This window comes from Bos taurus, chromosome 11 (assembly GCF_002263795.3).
Source record: "Bos taurus isolate L1 Dominette 01449 registration number 42190680 breed Hereford chromosome 11, ARS-UCD2.0, whole genome shotgun sequence".
Classification (NCBI taxonomy): domain Eukaryota; kingdom Metazoa; phylum Chordata; class Mammalia; order Artiodactyla; family Bovidae; genus Bos; species Bos taurus.
In genome coordinates this window covers 79,437,386-79,457,763 of record NC_037338.1, presented here as the reverse complement: position 1 = coordinate 79,457,763, position 20,378 = coordinate 79,437,386, and the positions used below count along the sequence as shown (strand labels likewise).

Genomic DNA, 20,378 nt, shown 5'->3' with positions numbered 1-20,378 from the left:
TTAACCTCTGGACCACCAGGGAAGTCCCTCAGACATTTTTAATAGATGAACTCTCTTCTAAAAATGAAAGCTATGCAACCCTAACACACAAACAATATTTTAAAAACCAGTTTTTAGGATATTAATACATCTACTAATTATAAAAACAACGGAATTGATTTTATCAGAATGAAAATTTGAAATGGAGTATATGATTGGAGTTTTATTTCACCTGAAGCATCTAATTTATTTCAGCATTTTATTTTGGTTCTAGAGTTTCCAAGGAAAATATAAATCCTGATCACAGAGACAAGTTGTTGCAAATGATAAATAGTTCTTTTTAACCAATTGCTTTGCAGTAAGATAATCTTCAACTAGGCAGCAAATGGAAAGTTTTGCTCTGAAATTTGCAAATAAAAAAAAAATGAGCAAACACGTTAATGAACAACTCAAATTTGCATAATCACTAAAAGAGATCCTGTTGGTTTAAAAATCCCCAGTCTGGAATATCTGCTAACATTTGTCACTTTATTTCAAAGGATTGCAGTGAGCTGGCAGTATGGCCCAATTGGCCTGTCTTAAAAGTTTCTTTCTGTATGGAGTGGACATAGAAGCCAAAGAGGCCCCTGGTGGGGAACTTATGAACAACCCAAGAATTCAAGAAGAAACAAACTACCTAGTCCATACCATCAAATTGCTTAGAAGCAAAAAAAAAAAAATAGTTTGAAAGACTTAAGACAAAACCCCGGGTGTATTATGTATTAACTGTGTGAGATTGGGAAATTATTTAAATTTTCTGAGCCTAAATATTCTTATCTCTAAATCTGGAATAGTAATTTTCTTTCACTGGACTGTTACAAATATTAAATGAGATGCTGTACGTACAGGACTAGCCATTTAGTAGCTCAGTAACTAGGAACGAGGATGGAGCCAGAGGGGCCTGATATAGGCAGACATGGAAGCCTGGGGGTTGTCTTGGCAACCGCATCCAGGCCTGAGAAGGTCTCATGAGCAGGTCCTGATCAGGTCCAGAGGGAAGGGAGGAACTGGGGCTCACTTGGTTCTTCCTGCCTCCATAAGGATGGTTACAAGGGACAGAATAGAGCCCAGATAAATAGCTGGAGAAGGCAGAAGTTGCAGGCCAGGAAGACCAGGAGATGCCAGCGATCAACATGATACACGCAAGGACACTTGTGCCCCAGGGATCATTCTTCTGGGATTCCTCTGCATGCAGATTTCTGCAAATAGATATCCCCTGCTCACTTTCCCCTCAGAAGTCTGTAGAAGAAAGATGGCAGTACCCATGCCAGGCTTTTAACAGATCAAGCAGAAGGGGACACACCAGGGCAATGTTGCTTAGAGGTGCCAAACCCAGCCCTATACCCTGAACACACATATACCAGGAGGTCACTGTTTCATTAATGGAAGCTCTGGGGACCTCTCCCTGTTCAAGATCCAAGTCCCATGTTCTTTTACCCCTTCCCCAAATAGCTGCCTAACCCCATGCACATATGAGCAATGGTCCCCAACTTTTATAGCACCAGGGACTGGTTTCATGAAAGACAATTTTTCCACGGACCGGAGGAGGGAAGATGGTTTCGGGATGATTCAAGCCCATGACATTTATTGTGCACGTTATTTCTACTATTATTACATCAGCTTCACCTCAGGCATTTGATCCCAGAGGTTGGGGACCCCTGTCTTAGAGAACTTCCTTCCTGTATTCAACCCCACTGGGATCTCTAAACATGATCCTCACGCTTCCTTTGCCCTAGGTAATTTACCAGCACTGTAGCTAGCTGACTCAGCCAACTGCAGCTCTGTCAGCTCTATCTAATCCCTAATTAGTGATGGACCAAGATGAGATAAGAGAGTAGATTCTTTAGAGATAGAAAGAAAGTGAAGCCCTAACACTGCAGCCTTCCTCACAATGTGCAGGAAGGCAACACCCTTCAACGTAGGCTGATGCTTTCTTTTTGGCAGAATTTGTTGAATCCCAAAGGTCTTCTTAATTCCCTCACTGCTGATCCATGACTCAAAGCCTCAAGTCCTGTGAGCAAAGAGCCTCACAGGCATGTGGCTTCTTGTTGGAATAATATTTCAAAGGGGAGAGAGAGTCCTCACCCTCTTCTAATGGATCTCTTAACAAGCTTACGTAAAGATCACCGATTCACCGAGATCATTGTCCGGGTGACAGGGAGCTGTAATTGATTATTGTGACTTAGATGCTTAGAGAGTGATTCATTAGGGCCCCATCATCCCAGTCATTTTTAATGGGAAGGGTTGGGTGGTGCGTAAATATAGTTATGACAGGCAAGGAGAGAGCAAACAGGCCAGGGAGAAAAAGAACCACAGAGGTCTCTACAAGGTGAAGCCTTTCTTTCCCAGAAGGTTGAGATCATTCTGTCAGAGATTCTTTTGCAGCAATTGCCTTGACCCAGTGCTACAGCAGGACCTAAGCAGTGCCAAGCAACATGCCCTTCCTAGGCATCTCAGAACGTCAAGCAGAGAGCTCCACAGTAGACACAATTAAATGAGAGACTGGGGTATAATGGTTGTACCATTTCTAAAGTGTACTTGATTTGACTATAGGATATCCACTGTGCACTCTTGATAGTCCCTTGGACTGCAAGGAGATCCAACCAGTCAATACTAAAGGAAATCAATCCTGAATATTCTTTGGAAGAATTGAAACTGAAGTTGAAGCTCCAATACTTTGGCCACCTGATGTGAAGAACTGCCTCATTGGAAAAGACCCTAATGCTGGGAAAGATTGTAGGCAGGAGGAGAAGAAGCTGGTAGAAGATGAGGTGGTTGGATAGCATCACCGATTCAATGGGCATGGGTTTGAGCAGGCTCTGGGAGATGATGAAGGACAGGGAGGCCTGGAGTGCCTGGCATCCATGGACACAACTGAGTGACTGGACGACAACTGTGCAATGTATAGTCAAGCTTACCTTTCTTGTGGGTCAATAAACTCCAGGTCAATACACTTTTGATCCTTCCTTTGCAAATAAGATCAAAATGAACCCCAAGGAATTTGATCCCTTGTTATATGAAAAAAAAATTGTTTCATTGTGATCTCAAGGAAAGTCATATCTGAGTCATCATGAAACCATCTCATTTTCTAGGATAATGCCTTGCACCTAATGGGTACTCTAAATTGTTTATTGAAGTTCTAGAATCGGGTTGTGTAACCAGTATGACCCACTTCACCAAAACAGTGTCCATTTTCTTCCTAACATTCAATTTAACCATTTAAATTTAAGTCCAAATTAACAGGATATCCAGTTTCTCTTTCTTGGGATTTCCTTGGCCTAGAATTGCCTATGAGTCCAATGTTTATTCAAAACAAAGGGGCTGTTCCAATTTTCAAACTCCAAGTAAAGTGAGAAGTAGTGAATCAGATTAGTCCATGACTAAAGCCCCAGTGGGTCCTTACCGCATTGATTTCTGTCAGAAATAGATATGCTTGAGCACACAGCAGTGATAACACCCTTTCTAGTCCAGATCCTTATGCTAACAGTAGTGTTCTTTCAGAGAAATAAAAGCCCACATAAGGTACTCAGGAGTTGGATTGGGCCAAAGATGTCTCCACCTTGACCTCCCAACGTCTTTGCTGTCCCCTTATATGCTCGGCTATTGCCCCCTGGACAGAAGGGACTGGATAAGGGGAGGGGCTCCAAGATTTATCCACTAGTTCTAGAAGAGACAGACTTGCTGAAGACACAGAGATCAGCCTTACATGAAGTCTTCACTCAAATGTTATTTTTTATTGTGCTGCCTTTTCTGTAAAGAATAAGTTCTGCTCCAAAATATTTTCTTGAGATCCTCTAGAAAGATAGAAAAACAGAGAAGTCTGCAATTTTAAATGGATTTTTAAAAATTTTTCCTTGTTCATTTTTTTAATTGAAACTTTTAAATTAATCATGCCTCTCAGTTAGGGTACATTATCATCATTATTCTGTACACTTTTCCTTTTATCATATTCTCCCTTTAATGCCTGTTTCTGACTCGTCTTTCTAACACTAACTCTAGTCCTAACCATTCTCATGTGTTTTTGTTGTTCACTTGCTCAGTCGTGTCTGACTCTTTGCAACCCCATGGACTGCAGCACGCCAGGCTTCCCTGTACTTCACTGTCTCCAAGAGTTTGTTCAGATTCATGCCCACTGAGTCGGTGATGTTATCTAGCCATCTCATCCTCTGCCGCCCTACTTTCCTTTTGCCTTCAATCTCTCCCAGCATCAGGGTCTGTTCCTGTGTTGGCTCTTCAATCAGGTGGCCAAAATATTGGAACTTCAGCTTTAGCATCAGTCATTCCAATGAAAATTCACAGTTGACTTCCTTCAGGATTGACTGATTTGACCTCCTTGCAGTCCAAGGGACTCTCGGGAGTCTTCTCCAGCACCACAATTCAAAGGCATCAATTCTTCAGCCCTCAGCCTTCTTTTTGGTCTAACTCTCACATTCATACCTGACGACTGGAAAAATCATAGCTTTGACTCTATGGCCCTTTGTCAGTAAAGTGATATTTTTGCTTTTTAATACACTGTCTAGGTTTGTCAGAACTTGTTTTTACCTGTTCCTATAAAAATAAGCTTTTTTGTGTGTAATCTCATTCTATTTACTGATTTTTAATGATGTATTATTTTAAGGTCTATCATATACAGTCCACTGCTTTTAACTTATAGCATCCCGTGTTGTGCTCAGTCTCTTCAGTCGTGTCTAGCTTTTTGCAATCCTATGGTCTGTAGCCCACCAGGCTCAATACTGGAGTGGGTTGCCATGCCTCCTCCAGGAGATCGTCCCAACCCAGGAATCAAACCTGCATCTCCTGCCTTGCAAGCAGATTCTTCACCCCTGAGCCACTGGGGAAGCCCAACTTACAGCATAGTACCCCATAAAATGCAACCCTACATTTAACAATCCACTCCCCAAGGAGTGGACACTGAGTTGCCTCCAACACCTTCTTTCATAGCAGCATTACAGTGCCCATCCCCATTCAGGTCACCTATGGACCTGTGTGAATTTTGTGCTGAATTATAGAGTATGAGTACGCTTAATTTAGCCAAATACTGGCAGATTGTTCTCCAAAATGTCTGCATCAGCCTACACTAACCCTGCAGAGCATGCAACTTACACAAATAACACTCTTTGTAATATGTCTTAATACCTGGCAAGAAAAATATTCCCTTTGTTTTTTTTTTTAAACTCCCTTAGGTATTCATGGATCTTAATCCTTCCAGATATTTTTAGGTTATTTTTATCAAGTCCATCAAAATATCTTACTGGAATTTTAATGAAATTGTATTGTATATGTATATTGATTCGAGTAGGAAGTAACTTGATAAGATTAACTCACTCCATACAGCAACAAGGAATGTTTCTCCATGTAAATAAATCATCTTCTGTGTACTCCAATAATGTTTAACCTTTTCCCATAGAAATCTGTGTACTTTTGACTAAGTTCACTCCTAGATGGCTTATACTTTTTATTGGTAATATGAAGGCTACCTTCTTTTCTTACTGTGTTTTTAGTTGATAGTTGATTATTGCTGATGAAAAATAACTTTAATTATACATAAGTTGATCTGACAGCAAACTTACTGAACTTTCTTACTACTTCTAATGGTGTGTCTATTTTGTTATTTTTTAATGGAAGCTTCTTTAAATTTCATCTTACCGGTTACCTCACTCAACTCTAGTTACAGCAAATATTTCTTCTTGGGATCTATTTGTTTCTTTGTTCCAGCTATATGGAGGTTATAGATTTAAAAAGCTGTTCGAGTTACTTTTTTAAAGAAATAACATAGTGAATAATGGGAGCTAAGAAGAAAAATCAAATTCTATTTTAATATGGAACACGTTCTACATAAAAGCTAAAACTGGACGAAAATACTCCTCTTGGTTCTTAGAAGATTTGTGAGTACTGTCTAGGGTAAACTTTTTTGTTTAACAGTAGTACAGCTAATGTTACACATTAGTGATAAATTAAGACATAAAGGTTATATGAGAGTTTATAAAAACAAGTCTTTCAACAGCTGTGTTAAGAAGATGTCTTGTGAAAAGAAATGGAAGGACATTTGTTACCCAGCAACACTGACAGTTGTAAGCACAACGATACTTACTTAACCTGAGTCACTAGGGCAGGAGGCTAACTACTGCATGAGGTCCTCCCAAGAAGTGTCTGCTTCCTCTTCCCAGGTCTCCAGTTCTACATCCTTCACCTGCTGTCTTGTTTACACCTTTGGTTACAGTATTGCAGAGGTTAAAGTTATCCCAACCAGAAACATTCATAAAGAATGCTTCCAGTTCATTGAACTTTTGTCAGTTTTGCTGGGTACATTTCAAGCAGTAGCAGATGTTTCTCCTGTGCTATTCATAGCCTTACTTGTGTTTCCAGAAGCAGGAGGAACCCTGAAGCAAATGAGAGCTGTGTGTGTGCATGCAAAGTCATTTCAGTTGTGCCCAACTCTTTAAGACGCTATGGACTGTAGCCCACCAGGTTCCTATGTCCATGAGATTCTCCAGGCAAGAATACTGGAGTGGGTTGCCATGCCTTCCTCCAGGGGATCTTCCTGACCCAGGAACTGAAGCCACATTTCTTACATCTCCTGTATTGGCAGGCAGGTTCTTTACCACTAGTGTCATCTGGAAAACCCAAATGAGAGCTATTTCTAACTAAAAAGAGGAATGGTGGTGGTGGTGGTTTAATCACTAAGTCATGTCCGAGCGACTCCACAAACCATAGCCTACCAGGCTCCTCCATCCATGGGATTTCTCAGGCAAGAATACTGGAGTGAGTTGCATTTCCTTCTCCACAGGATTGTCCCAAGCCAGGGATTGAACCTGCATCTCCCACATTGCAGGCAGATACTTTACCAATACTATATTCTAAATGCAAATCCAGTTTGGAAGGAATATGTCACAAGTTTCAAAATCCTTCTATGGATTTTCAAATGATGGTAGTGATCCTGATCACACAGAGATCATATGGAAGAGTCATATTCTTTCACACCACCAAACCCTTTTCCTGATTCTTTTCTTACAGCCAATCAAAGAGCAGCTGGAGTCCTCTAGGGCTCCACCCAACAGCAAAGATGAGACTCCATTCCCATCTTGGACAAGGGGCTGAGAACCACTTCACTTTGGAGTGGGCAGAGAGGTCTGCCATCACCAGAGCCAGCTCCCTGAGGAAGGAGCTGGGACCAGAGGGAAGGAATGAATGGTACTGGGCCATGAATTTTGTTCAGCTCTTTTAAGACAGACACATGCTGCCACCTGGTTCCTATTACAGCCTCAGTGCACTGAGACTTGCCCACTGAGGCACCCAGGTGGAAGACTGAAGCTGAGGCCCTGTGTGCTTGGAGCCGGGAGAATGTTCCCAGCATATCAAAATTACAGAAACATCTGTGCCCAACAGTTTCCAGCCGAACTGCTGTGAAAATTTACAGTGTTCGATTGCTTTCAGAATTTCTCACTTCTCAGCCTGAGGCAGGGTGGTCTCAAGGCTGCCAGTGAGTTGCTGCAGAAAGTGAGAGAGATCACAGTTTCCAGGGTCTGGATGAAATGTGGCATAAGGGTGTGAGAGGTGAGCCTGGAGCCTTGCGTGCTGCGAACTTCCATCAACTGATCAATCCTTTCTTCCCTTTTAATTCAATCAACATATACTTGCTGAGCATGGTGTGAACTAACTTTACAATGGATCAAAATCTGAGTAAGGGTTGGTCTTCAAAGAGCCAACAACTTCGTGAGAAGTAACCAATGATCAAAAATGATTCAAATAATGAAATATTATTTATTTGGAAACCAAAAGACACCAATGAAATGGCAATCATGCACTATATATATATATATATACTAAAGGTAAACAATCCTATTGGTTTTATAAGTGCCATCTAGAATAGCACAACCCTAATTATGGTCCTTAAACTAGCAACAATAGCATCCCTGGGTTTCTTGTTAGAAATGTAAATTCTCTGACACCCCACCAACACCACCATCACTGCAACACCCGCCCCCCACCAGTATCCCAGTAATCTGGGAATAGGGCCTAAGAATCTGTGTATTGAAAGTTTTCCAAGTGATACTAAACCTTAAGAAGCAACAGTCCAGCATATGGACAAAATAAAAAACCAATCCTAGGCAAATAAATTACCCAAAACAACTGAACCTGATTTGTTCAGGGGACCAGAGGAGACAGGCAAAAAGAACAGACTTACCAGTGCACTGCAGCAAAGGGTCATGGCATTCGACATTAGAAGCAGGGTAGAATTTTCAAGTAGCAGAAAGAACCAGCAAAGGGAAGAATTGATATAAAGTCTGGGGAAAATCACAGAGATTTTGCATGAGGATATTTTCTAAAAATTTTTAAATGTTGTTAATAGACAATGTCATACAAAGACCACTCAACTATTAAAGGGTGATCTATCACTGTGTAGTTGTTGTGGAAATAGGTCAACGAGACTTTGATCACAATTTACACAACATATGCACAACCATCACTACCTCCTTACCATGCTATGAACTTCGGAGTTTCATGTTTTCCTGCTTTTAAATGTTGGAACACTTTTGTAATGTTTAATTCTATATGTCTACTCGATTACTTTACAGAGCTTCCAGATATTTGATTAAACATTATTCTAGATATATCTATGAGGGTATTTCTGGATGCTTCTGGAGGAGATTAACATTTGGATCAATTGCAGATTGCCCTCCCCAGTGCAGCCGAGTCTGCTCCAATCTGTTGAAGGCCTAATTTGGTAAAACATAACGGAAGGTAGGAGCAGACACTGGCAATTGTGCAAGAAATGTTAGTTGCTCCTGTGTAATTCCTGATCTGAATCAAAGGATACTTTTAGATTTGATAATGCTTGTTGGGGTTCTTTGGTGGTAGTTTGGGTTGAAGTTTCTCTTGGTTAGTTGGTTCACCAGTTTGGGAGAATTTCTTTCTGTTTTAATTTTTTGTTGCCTTTGAAACCATTGATCTGAAGGAAAACATGAGTTAGAAACTGAGGCAGAGTGAATGAAGAGACTCATAATAAAATATCTTAAAAACAAGCTATGATTATGTATTTAACTTTGCAGAGACAAGAAGAATTATCTCCTAGATTTTTTTTTGTTCTTAATTCCACCACCATAAAAGAACAGAAGAAAAAGGGAAGAGAAAGCCATCCTCATTATGTCTTTGATAGAAAACTTTAGATTCTGGCCAGTCATAAATATGTGCCCAACTTATATTTGAGGGAATATAAACAATGAAAAAACAGATCTCATTTTTAATTGTCAATGGAAATTTAAAAATAATAAGTTAAAGAAAATTCTCTTGGGCAATTATACAGAAGATTTATTCTATGCTGTCCTTGACCTAGGAGACAGGGCCACAAGCTGACATCAATCCCTAATACATACAAGCATGTTTCAAAGAGAGGAAATGCAACATATGAAAACAGAGTTAGCAGAAACAAAATATCAGTCTTTGAATCAGAGCAGAGAGCTCTAAAGGCTAATAGAGAGGTTCCAGAATAGTCCTCCCATTAAATAAGTGAGGAAGATCAGACTAAGGGAGAAATGGGCAAAAAGAAACACAGAAAAATAGACAAGCACACATAAAAAGGCATTTTACCTAAGAGAAAAATGCAAATAATTATAAATGTATGTGTGCTAAGCCACTTCAGTCAGGTCTGATTCTTTGTGACCCCAAGGGACTATAGCCTGACAGGCTCCTCTGCCCATGGAATTTTCCAGGCCAAGAATACTGGAGTGGGTTGCCATGCTCTCCTCCAGGGGATTTTCCTGACCTAGGGATCAAACCCATGTCTCTTAAAATCACCTGCATAGGCAGGTGGGTTCTTTACCACTAGCACCACCCAGTTTCATTGGAAGTGAAAGTTATTAGTTAAAACAACAATAAGATATATTTTGCACTTACTATATTGCCAAAGATTTAAAATGTGACAGTATCAAGTGTTGGTGAAGAAGTGGAGAAATGGGAACTCTTTACTCTATGAGTCAGTAACTGGTTTTGCAACAAATATAGAAAGCAGTTGAGCATAACACTGAACATACGTGACTGTGACCATCTCTTTCCCAGGTTCACACCCTAAAGAAACTTCAGCAGATGTGCCTCAGGAAAAAAATCTAGCAATGTGCATAACAGAATTGTCTGTCATACTGAAAAACTGCAACAACCCAAATATCCATTAAGAAGAGAATGACTAAATAGAGATGAAGTCATAAAACAGCATTCCACTTAGGACTGAAAATAAATGGACTATAAGTACATGGCTAAATCTCATAACCTGTATGCAAGTCAGGAAGCAACAGTTAGAACTGGACATGGAACAACAGACTGGTTCCAAATAGGAAAAGGAGTACGTCAAGGCTGTATATTGTCACCCTGCTTATTTAACTTATATGCAGAGTACATCATGAGAAACACTGGGCTGGAAGAAGCACAAGCTGGAATCAAGATTGCAGGGAGAAATATCAATAACCTCAGATATGCAGATGACACCATCTTTATGGCAGAAAGTGAAGAGGAACTAAAAAGTCTCTTGATGAAAGTGAAAGAGGAGAGTGAAAAAGTTGGCTTAAAGCTCAACATTCAGAAAATGAAGATTATGGCATCTGGTCCCATCACTTCATTGGAAATAGATGGGGAAACAGGGGAAACAGTGTCAGACTTTATTTGGTGGGGGGCTCCAAAATCACTGCAGATGGTGATTTCAGCCATGAAATTAAAAGATGCTTACTCCTTGGAAGGAAAGTTATGACCAACCTACATAGCATATTGAAAAGCAGAGACATTACTTTGCCAACAAAGGTCCATCTAGTCAAGGCTATGGTTTTTCCAGTGGTCATGTATGGATGTGAGAGTTGGACTGTGAAGAAAGCTGAGTGCTGAAGAATTGATGCTTTTGAACTGTGGTGTTGGAGAAGATTCTTGAGAGTCCTTTGGACTGCAAGGAGATCCAACCAGTCCATTCGAAAGGAGATCAGCCCTGGGTGTTGTTTGGAAGGACTGATGCTGAAGCTGAAACTCCACTACTTTGGCCACCTCATGCAAAGAGTTGACTCATTGGAAAAGACGCTGATGCTGTGAGGGATTGGGAGCAGGAGGAGAAGGGGATGACAGAGGATGAGATGGCTGGATGGCATCACTGACTCGATGGACATGAGTTTGAGTGAACTCCGGGAGTTGGTGATGGACTGGGAGGCCTGGTATGCTGCAATTCATGGGGTCACAAAGAGTCAGACACAACTGAGCAACTGAACTGAACTGAACTGACAGAAATCTCATAAATATAGCTAAAAGGATAAAAAGCATATCAAAGAAAAATACATTATAGAATTTTCAGCTTAATAAAGTACAAAAACAAGTAATACTAATCAATATACTATTTATTGATAGGGTGTGTGTGTATATATATGTATTATTATATAATACATATATATGGCTCAGACGGTAAAGAATTCGCCTGCAATGCAGGAGACCTGGGTTGGGAAGATCCTTTGGAGGAGGGCCTGAATACCCACTCGATTATTCTAACCTGAAGAGTCCCCATTAACAGAGGAGCCTGATGGGCCACCATCCATGGGGTCACAAAGAGTCGGACATGACTGATCGACTAAGCACACACACATACATAATATAAGTGAAGTCGCTCAGTCGTGTCCAACTCTTTGTGACTCCATGGACTATAGCCTACTAGGCTCCTCCCTCCATGGGATTCTCCAGGCAAGAGTACTGGAGTGGGGTGCCATTGCCTTCTCCAGATAGGAAAACATAAACATAAAACCAAAATCCACAAAAATGGTTAGCTCTAGGGGTTAAATGAAGATGGAAGTTGCACAGAAGGGGAACACATGTAAGACCTGAAAAGTATGCACAATGCTCTATTTCTTTATCTAGTTGAAAGGTATCCAGGCATTGGTTTTATTAGTCTATAAACTATACATATGCCCTTTTGTACATTTAACTGTCATCATTAAAAATAAAATTAAACTTTAAGCATAAACTGGTAGTTAAAAGGTTAAGGAAGTTTCCCAGGTAACTACAAGTAAACATCGCAGCCTGGACTTGAACTCAGATGATCTAATTTCAGCACCCAGGCTTGTAAGGACTGTGTTATTCAGCCTATCATGCCACTAGTCAATACAAGACTCCTCACCTAACCTTGCTGAGTCTCGGCTTTTTCATCTGTAAAATAGAAACTGAATATACGTTTGGGAAGCTCTAAGCATCTGCTTAGCCCATGCCAAGTGTTCAAAGATAAGTCTACAAAGGAGCAGAAGCGAGGAAGGAAGGATGGGTGGGAAGAGAAAAAGGAAGAGGAAAAAGTGAGAGAGAAAGAAAGAAACACCAGTGCAGAGGGGCACTCAAGGGAACTTCACATCCAGTTTAGAAAAGGCTCGGAGTGGCAGTGTAAACTAGAAAGCCTGTTTTCTCTTCAAGGCTGCAGGCCCCAGAGCATCTGGTCTCATTAAAGGTGCAAAAGTCGAATATCCTATTGAAAATTCTCTTTGGTGTAGGAAATTAAGTTAAATTAAAAACATGACCTTTCTCTCAGACTGGCATAAGTGATCTCGTTCTCTGAGCAGGATCGTCTCCATCAGAAAAGCATCAAAACCAGACGTCTCAGGGGGACCTCTACAGCTGAGCCATCAGCCTCCTCGGAGACTCCCATTTATTTGGCTCCATCCAGGCAAAGAGGATCAGGTTCTTCATAAAATCCAAAGGAAGAAGGTGATATCCACCCGGGGAGGAGGGTTTCGGGTCTTCTCTAACATTTCACAGGCCATTGACTCAAAGAGCTGCTAACAGCCTGGACGATTGCTGCCCCCCGCCGCCCCCACCCCATCCTTCCTCTCCTCACTTTGGATACAACCTTGTAGCCAGTGGGGGTTGCTGCAGACAGAATTACTCTCTCTGGCAGAGACTTAAGTTGTGAATTCAATTGTAATCCTATAAAGCCCAGCTGGGAGAGCTCTAGAGACCCAACAGCCTTCTAGGCAGGGACGTTCCCCCCAGGGGCCTGACCTGTCATGCCCCACCTCTCCTTGTTCCCTGGGGTGCCCACCCTGTTGCCAAGCAGGGCCTACTTTTTCCACTGACACCAAGATCCCCCAAGGCAAAGGGACACCCTCAGTCCAGCTTCACCATCCAACAAACAATAGCAAAGCCCCTCCTCTTTCAACCCCACTCTTGCCCAGGCCTTTCTGGAGGCCCTTCTAGGATCTAGAGAGAACACAAGCGTAAGAGAGCTACAAAGAGCCGAGTAGCGGCACTAACTAGACAGAACCCAGAGCATGGGCAGTCCTGAGAGAAAGTGACTGGCCTTCTGGAACCAAACGCCAAACCAATATTCGGAAACGGAGATAAATAATGTGTGCATAAGCACATACTGTTCTTTACATGCCCAAATAATATGGCATAGTTTAACTGCTCAATTCAGAAGATGGTTGTGTGAATTATGATCTAACTATAGCATATCACTTAAAATAGTCTGTGTCATAGTAAAAAAAAAAAAAACAAAAAAACTCCAGTATGCAACTCCAGTCCCTGATTTTTCCAATTACATTACTATTATTACTCTTATAATTTGCATATTAATATTAAATGGAACTTCACAATTTACTACAAACTTTTCTCCTATCAAATTTGCTCCCATTTAATCAGCATAATGTTCTTTGGAAGGAATTATGCTAAAGCTGAAACTCCAGTACTTTGGCTACCTCATGCGAAGAGTTGACTCATTGGAAAAGACTGATGCTGGGAGGGATTGGGGGCAGGAGGAAAAGGGAATGACAGAGGATGAGATGGCTAGATGGCATCACCGACTCAATGGACGTGAGTTTCAGTGAACTCCGGGAGTTGGTGACGGACAGGGAAGCCTGGCGTGCTGCGATTCATGGGGTCGCAAAGAGCTGGACTCGACTGAACTGAACTGAATCAGCATAAATATATGAGGTAGATATTATTATCCCCATTTTTTAGATGAGGAATTAGATGCTCAGAAAGAGGAAAGGATTTAACCAAGTTAAATACCTAATAGGCTCCCTGGTGGCTCAGATGGTGAAGAATCTGCTTGCAATGCAGGAGACCTGGGTTCAATCCCTGGATCAGGACCCTGGAGAAGGGAATAACTACCCACTCTAGTATTCTTGCCTGGAGAATTACATGGACAGAGGGGCCTGGTGGGCCACAGTCCATGGGGTCACAAAGAGTCACACATGCCTGAGAGACTAACACACACATACACAGGTCTTATTTAAAGTGGCTTCAGATAGTTTTGAAATGCACTGGAAAAAGCGTTTAATCAGTATTAAGGGCCAAAAAAGATATCTATCACTAATGTGTTGAAAGAACAAAGACATTTACAATTCTAGGGAGACTTTCACTCAAGACCTTTTGCAATCAGGAGTCTACTAAATAATTCTTAAAACTGGGATAGCTATATCTAAAATAAATTAATTAAATAATAGTAATGATGATGATGGTGGTAAAGGGGAGTAGAAATAGAAGGGAACGGAAAATAAAAGGAGAAAAGGAGGAGAAGAACATAATTGTGCTAAAACAACATGTATTTCATAATTTTATAGCAAACATCTAACAACCCCTGAAAATCTACTAAGGATTACATAATGCGGAACCAGAATCACATAGAGCTTATTTATTTTCTTGATGTTTTTCATTGTTTTAATCTTCAAAAACTTCAGAGTGAAAGGAAATAAAACCCTCCTTAAATTTCTTACTTAACTTCTGGCTTGTTCCTCTTGGGTTAGTAAGGGGTGTGAATTACCAAGCAGTTGTTTGGAGGAGAGCTAACACACAATAGTATTCATTATTCAAATAGCCAAAGTATGGAAACAGTCTAAGTGTCCATAAACAGGTGAATGGATAAAGAATGTGCTGTGTGTGAAATGCGGTGCGACAACATACATACATACATACAATATACACTGCACACATAGGCATACAATGGAATGCTATTCAGCTATAAAAAGAAGGAAATCCCACTATTTGCAACAACATGGATGAAACTGGAATACATTATGGGCTGCCCTGGTGGCTGAGTTGGTAAAGAATCTGACTGCAATGGCAGGAGACCTAGGTTTGATCCCTGGGTGGGGAAGATCCCCTGCAGAAGGAAGTGGCAACCTACTCCAGTATACTTGCCTGGAAAATACCATGGACAGCGGAGCCTCGAGGGCTACAGTCCATGGGGTCGCAAAGAGTCAGACGCAACTTAGTGACTAAACCACCACCATATTAAGTGAAATAAACTAGATGCAGGAGAAAAAAAAAAAAAAAACCACTGTATGATCCCACTTATATGTGGGATCAAAAAATGTCAAACTCGCAGAAGCAGAGAGTAAAACGGTAGTTGCCAGAAGTTGGGTGGTGAGTAAATGGGGATATGCAGATAACACCACCCTTATGGCAGAAAGTGAAGAGGAACTAAAAAGCCTCTTGATGAAAGTGAAAGAGGAGAGTGGAAAAGTTGGCTTAAAGCTCAACATTCAGAAAACTAAGATCATGGCATCTGGTCCCATCACTCATGGCCAATAGATGGGGAAACAGTGTCAGACTTAATTTTGGGGGGCTCCAAAATCACTGCAGAGAAGGCAATGGCACCCCACTCCAGTACTTTTGCCTAGAAAATCCCATGGACAGAGGAAGGCTGCAGTCCATGGGGTCAATAGAGTCGGACACGACTGAGCGACTTCACTTTCACTTTCCACTTTCATGCATTGGAGAAGGAAAATGGCAACCCACTCCAGTGTTCTTGCCTGGAGAATCCCAGGGATGGGAAGCCTGGTGGGCTGCCGTCTATGGGGTCCCACAGAGTCGGACACAACTGAAGCGACTTAGCAGCAGCAGCAGCAGCAAAATCACTGCAGATGGTGATTGCAGCTATGAAATTAAAAGACGCTTACTCCTTGGAAGGAAAGTTATGCCCAACCTAGATAGCATATTCAAAAGCAGAGACATTACTTTTCCAACCAAGGTCCGCCTAGTCAAGGCTATGGTTTTTTCAGTGGTCATGCATGGATGTGAGAGTTGGATTATGAAGAAAGCTGAGTGCTGAAGAATTGATGCTTTTGAACTGTGGTATTGGAGAAGACTCTTGAGAGTCCCTTGGACTGCAAGAAGATCCAACCAGTCCATCTTAAAGGAGATAAATCCTGGGTGTTGTTTGGAAGGACTGATGCTGAAGCTGAAACTCCACTACTTTGGCCACCTCATGCAAAGAGTTGACTCATTGGAAAAGACCCTGATGCTGTGAGAGATTAGGGCAGGAGGAGAAGGGGATGACAGAGGATGAGATGGCTGGATGGCATCACCAACTCGATGGACATGAGTTTGAGTGAACTCCAAGAGTTGGTGATGGACAGGGAGGCCTGGAGTGCTGCAGTTCATGGGGTCACAAAAAGTCGGACACAACTGAGTGACTGAACTGAACTGAACTGAAATGTAGAGATGTGCAAAGTGTGCAGATGTTCAGATATAAGATGAATAATCTTGGAGACCTAATGTACAGCATGACTATAGTTATTTCATATTTGAAATATGCTAAGAGAGTAGACTTTAGATGTTCTTACAGCAAAATAAACAAAAAAAAAGATAACTAAGTGATGGATATGTTCATTAGCTGGAATGTGATAATCATTTCACAATGTATATATATATCAAATCACCACATTGTACACTTTAAATATATACACTTTTTTTTGCTAGTTATACCTCAGTAAAGCTGGGGGAAAATGCACAATATCTACAAATGCATTTCCATTAATAACAATAATATATAACATATTTATGTGTCCTAATATACAATATTACAATAAAAAATATTATTACTGTTGTTGCAGGATAAAAACATGGAAACAAAAACATGCATTGAAGTATGAGTAGAGAAAATTATACTTTGGGAATGCAATGTGAATTGTGCAATTGTATATGTGTGTAAATAAACTAAGAAGAAGGTATAGTAACAAGAAAAAGGAAAAAATGAGTACTTAATTCTACCAAAGAAGAAAAATATTAAGGCTACTGTACAAAACACTGTTGCACTAACAGGTTTCAAACAGACTCCTAACTTCTGGAGGTCATGGTCAATTCATATCTGTTCAGCCAGCTGTTTCAATGGATCCATCTGCCACCCATGAATGGGTGCAAAAGCCTACAATTGCTGTTAATGAATCTAATGTTCTCTAAGTTTTTCATAAAAGGCTCTTTTAAATAAATGGAACTTGAGTAGCTACACTGTTTTTTAAAAAATAGACCATAGATTGTGCCATATTGCTTTCCCCACCATGCACTGAAACTTAATTAGAGCTGTAGTTATCTGAACTATTTTGGCCTTTAACTTTATAGCACAACATTTAATTCCTATTGGTATAGTAAACCAGTAACTTCAGTATTTGTTAAAACTAAATAAAGTTTATAAGGCTATCAAAATACCTCGTTTCTTGTAAATGTTTAGGAAACATTTCTGAAATGTTTCTGAAAGTTAAGGTCTTAAGAGTTAGCAGGCAGCAGTGACCTCACTTTGCACTCTGCTTCCTTCCGAGTGAAGCAAATTCTTCACTCTGTAAGGGATGAGGAGAGGCCCAGGCATCAGACAGGCAAAGAGGAGATGGACCACAGCAAGAAAGACAGGCCGCTTTCACAATCACTCAAGGCCCCTGAAGATGCCATGCTTTGTCTACTAGTGGCCGGGCAGCACCCATTTAAAAAGGCATCTTTAGGGACTTCCCTGGTGATCCAGTGGTTGGGATTTCGCCTTCCAGTACAGGGGTGCGAGTTCTGATCTGTCAGTGAGTCCTATAGGCTATGCCTTCAAAATACATAGAGAGAATACAAGCTCTTCTCATCACCTCCATCACTGTGCTGCCCACCCCAGCTCCAGCTAAATGAGATGAGAAGCTGTTGGGAGACTCTGAGCAGAGAAACGATGACAGGACTTAAGTGTAAAAGGATCTCTGGCTGTACTGACAATGAACTGCAGGAGGTCGATGGCAAAAATGGAACTGGTCAGAAGCCTATTTCAGTAACCCAACTCCTGGATCGCAGAATTTATTGTTGTGTCCCCACTCCCTAAAACAGTACCTGACTAACAATAAGAGTTTAGTGAATTTGTTGAATGGAAGAATAAGTACAGCACCAGTGGATTCTGGAGGGGCTGGATCAAGGTCAGTCTGTCACGACAACAGTCAGATTAGTTGAGCTACTTTCTTGGTGCAGAATATTCAGTAGATGCTCAATAATTGCATGTTTGAATACTTGGGGTAGATGGATGACTACAAGGATAAATTGACTAGCAGGTAGGTGTTAGGAGGTAGGTTAGCCAAGCTGTGAGAAGAGGAAGGAAGTGGACAAAGAGGCCTCAGAGAAAACAATACACCCAAAATCATCACCAGAATACTCCCCAAAAAGAAAAATATAGAGGAGACACCTGCCCTTCAAAATTCCCTACTCTCCAAAAACAACTTAATACACTCAGAAGTGTGCTTAAACTTTCAATATTACGTGAAACCAACAAGGTACATTATAAAATATCAGTTTTACTTGTTCTGTGACATTGTGAAAATTACAAATATTTTATTGACCCAAAATGTTTAGATGTTTAATTTTGTTTTAACCCAGTAATAATGATGCCTCACTTAATCTCCACCCTTCTTGGGTTCTGCTAACTACTCAGACTCAGCATTCATGCTCATACCTACACCCCTTCCATCACAGCACTCATGCATTACTTTTATCAGCGTTTCAAGTGTATCAGGTTAGGGTGTGTATGTGTGTGTTTGGTAGTGTAAATATGTAAAAAGGGGATTAAAATGTCTCTTTTGCTCTCCATAAAAATTTTTTCAGTGGCTTATCCAAAAGCCACAGCTAGTTTGCTTTTCTACTGTCTGTGTCTCTTCATTCAGCATCCCTGGTTCAGAATTCCTGGGAGAGACTGAGCAACATCTGCAGTGGCCTGGTATTCAGAGTCACAGCCATGCCCTGTGCAAAGATGATTCAGCACTATGGACAGCAATGTGTATGCTCCTGTCCCTTCCCCTCACTCCCCCCACCACAACAAAAAGATTCTACGTTTGCTCTAACTCTACCCAGAATGTACCCATATTATATCAACTTGTACCCCCCAAATAGCAATAACAACAGGTGAGATTTCTCAAATACCTAATATGTGCCAAGCATCATACGAATCTATTTAGTTACTATATTTAGTCCTTTCAAGAACTTGGTTATAAGTCTTATTATTTCCACTTACTGATGAAGAATCTAAGGTTCAGAAAGCATCAGTAACTTTTCAAGTGTCAACAACAAGTCTCCAGAGCGGGTCCTTGATCCCTTTGCTATAGCCTCTTCACACACACAGTGCCAAAAGAGATGCTTTTGAACTGTGGTGTTGGAGAAGACTCTTGAGAGTCCTTTGGACTGCAAGGAGATCCAACCAGTCAATCCTAAAGAAAATCAGTCCTGAATATTCACTGCAAGGACTGATGCTGAAGTTGAAGCTCCAATACTTTGGCCACCTGATAGGAAGAACCGACTCCTTGAAAGAGACCCTGATGCTGGGAAAGATTGAAGTCCGGAGAAGAAGGGGACAACAGAGGATGAGATGGTTGGATGGCATCACCAACTCAATGGACATTAGTTTGAGTAAACTCTGGGAGCTGGTGATGGACAGGGAGGCCTGGCGTGCTACAGTCCATGGGATCACAAAGAGTTGGACACGACTGAGTGACTGAACTGAACTGAACTTCACACACACACACACACACACACACACACACACATGATTTCTTCCTGAGAGTCTGATGAAGCCGAGTTTAGTGGGCTACCAGTTCACTTCCTGATAACAATCAGTGAGAGGAAGGCCCTACCTCGGGAAAGAAATCATGAGAGAAAGTTAGGTGCTGTCCAAGGAGAGCCATCAGTGTGCAAGGGGGAGGGAAGGGGGCTCTGAGACATGTTTTCCCCAGCCGTATCTACAGGTTGCTCACAAGGTCTTCGGGCACATAAACCACAACGAGAGGCACATTCCATTTACAAATGCTTGCATGTTTTCATTTTCATGTCTCTGATGTCTACATTTTTTTCTCAAGCATAGAAGTTTTCTAATCAGTCCCGCATGTCTGTTCTCAACCATGTTTCTGCGAGCCAGCCAGACAAGCTACAAAGTCCTTGGCCACAGAAGCACCTGGCTCCCCAAGGATGTGAGCCTTGTTGTCTTCAATCCAGTGAAGGCTCTTTGATCTCCCTGCTTAGACAAGATTGGAGCCAGGCCTTTCTATAGCTTCCACCCAGAGCCGGCACTCTCTCTTCTCCCAGAGTCCTTCAACCCTCACTGATACTAAACTCTCTCCCTCTCCTTCCTC

At 41.3% G+C, this 20,378-nt stretch overlaps 1 long non-coding RNA gene across 1 annotated transcript in view; it reads right to left on the bottom strand.

The window, feature by feature from the left end:
- Window positions 1-3,730: 3,730 nt before the first annotated feature.
- LOC112448881 (uncharacterized) overlaps window positions 3,731-20,378 on the bottom strand; it is a 37,657-nt gene continuing 21,009 nt past the window's right edge. Inside the window, exons 3-5 of the long non-coding RNA XR_003037349.2 lie at window positions 8,204-8,303; window positions 6,110-6,226; window positions 3,731-3,812 (exon numbers count right to left, since the gene is read on the bottom strand). This is a non-coding gene — a long non-coding RNA (uncharacterized lncRNA). The remainder of the gene's footprint in view (window positions 3,813-6,109; window positions 6,227-8,203; window positions 8,304-20,378) is intronic.